Source organism: Rhinopithecus bieti, unplaced genomic scaffold (assembly GCF_001698545.2).
Source record: "Rhinopithecus bieti isolate Rb0 unplaced genomic scaffold, ASM169854v2 scaffold_13262, whole genome shotgun sequence".
NCBI lineage: Eukaryota > Metazoa > Chordata > Mammalia > Primates > Cercopithecidae > Rhinopithecus > Rhinopithecus bieti.
Window position 1 is genome coordinate 3,686,006 of NW_016808004.1, and position 3,909 is coordinate 3,689,914.

Sequence of the window (3,909 nt, forward strand, 5' to 3'; positions counted from 1 at the left end):
AGACAGAGTCTTGCTCTATCGCCCAGGCTGGAGTGCAGTGGCCGGATCTCAGCTCACTGCAAGCTCCGCCTCCCGGGTTCACGCTGTTCTCCTGCCTCAGCCTCCCGAGTAGCTGGGACTACAGACGCCCGCCACCTCGCCTGGCTAGGTTTTTTTTTGTATTTTTTAGTAGAGACGGGGTTTCACCATGTTAGCCAGGATGGTCTCGATCTCCTGACCTCGTGATCCGCCCATCTTGGCCTCCCAAAGTGCTGGGATTACAGGCTTGAGCCACCGCGCCCGGCCTCAAGTGTAATTTTTGATTAATTTAAAAAAATATTAATTTTTGTCTTCTGGTCCAATTGCATTTAATGTAATTACTGAGTTATTTGAATTTACATTTGACATCTTACATTTTGCTTCTTATATGTTTTATTTGTTCTGTAATCTTGTTTTCTCTTCTTTTTTGGATTTGAGTATTTTAATTATTTCTGCTTTCTATTTAGTGTGTTTGTTCTCCCTCCGGAGCAACATTAGTTACCAGTTACCAGTCCACCATTCCAGAATGAAATAGTCTGTGCGTATACAGTATGTACTCACTCCTTTAAAAGTAGTAGCATGATATATACATGGTTCTGCACTTTAGATTTTTTAAATAAATAGACTTTTAAAAAACATTGCAGTTTGCTTGCTGTTTTTACACTCTTGGACAGTACGAGAACCTTGGAACCCTGTGACTCCAAGTATATGCTCTGATTTTGTATTTTTATTCTTTATACATTTGAAACCTCATCACACGTTATTATTGCTTTAATAATTCAATGTTGTTTGATATCTCTCTCTTTCTGGATTCTAAAACAGAGTATCTGTCTCCTTGGTGATGGGTTGCTGGGTGGGGCTGGTTCAGCTAGATAATTATTTAGGAAAAACTAAGAATATGCTAACAGATGGAAAAAGCCTCTGTCATTAAAATATATATATATATGAATGAGAGAAACCGTGACTGATTTTTTAAAACTATGTTTGAAAAAGAAAAACTTATTGACAGCATGAAAACACAGCCATGAATAGGAAACAGTGGTCATAATAAGATCTTCACTAAGGACCTTAGGAAAAAGGATTTCAAGAGGACCAAAGGAGAGAGAGAGAAGCTTTCTTGGGTAGTTAAAACATTTCCATTTTATTGTGGCATAAATGAGGTGCAAAAGAAAGGAAAACTGAAATTTCATAGTTGTAACATCTTTGGCCAGGGTGGTGAGAAAGTAGAGAAATATTTAAGTAGATCTAAAGGAATAAGGGACAACTTACCAAGGCTGGATGCAAGGAAATAGCTGTCACACAGTCTAGAGGGAGCCCATAGGGTTTGCTAAAAGGCAACAAATTTCTTTGGAGCTAAATGAAGTATGGATGACATTTTATTGTTGTTGAAATAAGATGCAGGAGGATGAATTGTACTTTTAAGTAATACATTTCCAGCTGAGAACTGTAAATACTCGTTTTATCAGATGCTTTTTTAACATCTGTTACAGTGGTATGAGGAATTCCTGTTGACTCTTCAGTACTTTGTGTGCTCATTCCTTTCCATTTACTTTTTTATGACCCATTCCCAGCCATACCAATGGGCTCAGCTCTTCCTTGTCATCTTTTTCTAAATCATTATAAGTTCCTTACCTAATTTCTCTGATTATCATCTTTTCCTCCTCTCATGCATCTTACATGATTGTTAGGCCTAAAACATGTCTTATATCCTGGAAATCCTATAGTGGCTCTTTATTTTCTGTTAAATCAAGTCAAAATTTTAGTCAGTAGACCTGTTTTGGCCTTAGGTTTTTCAACTGTAAATTGGTTGGTTTCAGCAACCCCCTTATCTTGTGGGTTGTTGTGAGGATTAGAGATGATATTCACCTGAGTGCAGTTTAATGCAATTTAATATAAATACTCAATAATTACCTAACATTTGAAGCCCTCTTTAACTTCCCAGGCTTACCCATTTAATCTTACTTCCCCTATTCAGAAATGTGTATCCACCAGTATGGTCCATCTGACCTCTTTACAGTATGCCCAAACATACTGTGTTTACTGCCTGCTGGCTAAAGGTGTTGGCCCACATCTTTGTGCTTATTCATCCATCTTCTCATCCTTCAGAGCTCAGTAAAAGCTGCTGCTTTTTTCATCAAACTTTCCCAAACAAATCCAATTCTAACTGATCTTCCTGACTTCTAATGGTAATTGCAGTCTTTCTTACACACTTTACCACTTGTGTAGTTTTGTGCTGTTTTCTGTATGTTTCATGTATGGATGTTTTATTTTCTGTCCTAGATTGTGAATTCCTTGAGGGCAAGGTCATATGCTTTATTTGGTCTGTATAATGCTAGGTACATGGCACATGTCTCAAAAATACTTGTCTAATTAAGTTGCTTCTTTGGTAATACCTGTCAGAAGCAAGTGTTCCAGGAAAAATTTAATTTGGTGGTTCCAATTCTTAGTTGTACATGGTGGCTCTGGTTCGTAATTTAAAAAATTTAATGAATACTGAAGGTTAGCCAAAAGTAAAATAAATAGAAATAATAAAACTTTTTTTTTGGTAGAGACATGGGGTCTTGCTGTGTTGCCCAAGCTGGTCTTTGAATTCTTGGCCTCAAATGAGCCTTCTTGCCTTGGCCTCTCAAAGTGCTGGGATTACAGGTGTGAGTCACTCTGCATTGCCAAGATGTGTTTTTTTTGTTGTTGTTGTTTTAAAATTGAGACAGGGTCTTGCTTTTGCTCCCAGGCTAGAGGGCAATGGTGCAACCATAGCTCACAGTAACCTCCAGTTCCTGGGCTCAAGACGTCCTCTTGCCTCAATCTCCCAAGTAGCTGGGACAGGTGTGCACTATCACACCTGGCTAATCTTTAAAATTGTTTTAGAGATGGGCTGTCACTGTTACCCAGGCTGATCTCGAATTCCTGGGCTCAGATGATGTTCCTGCCTCGGAGTGCTGGGATTACAGGCATGAACCATTATGCCTGGCCTAAGATAGGATTTTAGAATTGCCTTTGAATAGAGAATGGCAGACGCAGAATAGGAAACTACTTGAAAAAAAATTTACTTATAAAATTGTGGTGTTTTCATGTACCTGTTTTATATTTCATGTTACTTTAAGATTAGAATTAATGGAATATCCATTCCTTATTCAGTATGATAGTGTTAAAATATTTATTGCTTCTTAAAATATTTGCCACTTTAAGTGCTAAGTTAATATTTTTTCCAGAATACTTTCTTTCTTGATTGTAATTATTCTTGATTATACTTTCAAAAAATGAGAAAATACCGGAAAGTACTAGAAAAAAACAAACCCTACTTCTACCAGTGAGAGATGAGCTATTGCATTTTGCTACCAGCTATTAACATTTTGTTGGATATACTTTCAGTTGTTTTCTGCGTATCTATAAAAGGTAAGTTTCCCCATCTAAGTTTCTGACCTTGTAATTCTTAATGTTTGCTTTTCAGCTTTCCCTAAAAGGATTATACACCTTAGAAGTGCTTGAGGAAGAGTGATGAAGGCAAGTATCCAACTCTTTGTAGTCAGTGAAATTTAACTTGGTTCATGTCCAGACCAAAAGCTTTGGTCACCATATTTATCAAAAAACTAAAAAATTGGAAAGAAAACTTAAGGGGAAAAAAAGACAAGGCAATTTGCATATAATTTGCTATGATTTTGTGGAGCACACTCCTAAATGGTTGATGGATTTTAAAACGTAATTTTTTCACTTATTTCTGATACTAATTTAGAACCACTTGTTTTCTGAGCATGAGCGAATGGCGTATTAGGTCTTCAGTAAAATTGTGCTAGAAAAGTTAATTGTTGAAAATTCTGAGAACTTGACAAAATTATTTGAAATGCCTGGCTGGTAGGTGACTGCGTTTTTTGTCCCCTTTCTCACCTTTTG

The 3,909-nt window shown here is 37.0% G+C and overlaps 1 protein-coding gene across 1 annotated transcript in view; it reads left to right on the forward strand.

Moving 5' to 3' along the window:
• Positions 1-3,909, forward strand: part of TMCC1 (transmembrane and coiled-coil domain family 1) — a 257,166-nt gene that overhangs the window by 64,461 nt on the left and 188,796 nt on the right. The window contains exon 3 of the mRNA XM_017885038.1: positions 3,470-3,522. The gene's annotated coding sequence lies outside the window, so the exon portion shown is untranslated. The remainder of the gene's footprint in view (positions 1-3,469; positions 3,523-3,909) is intronic.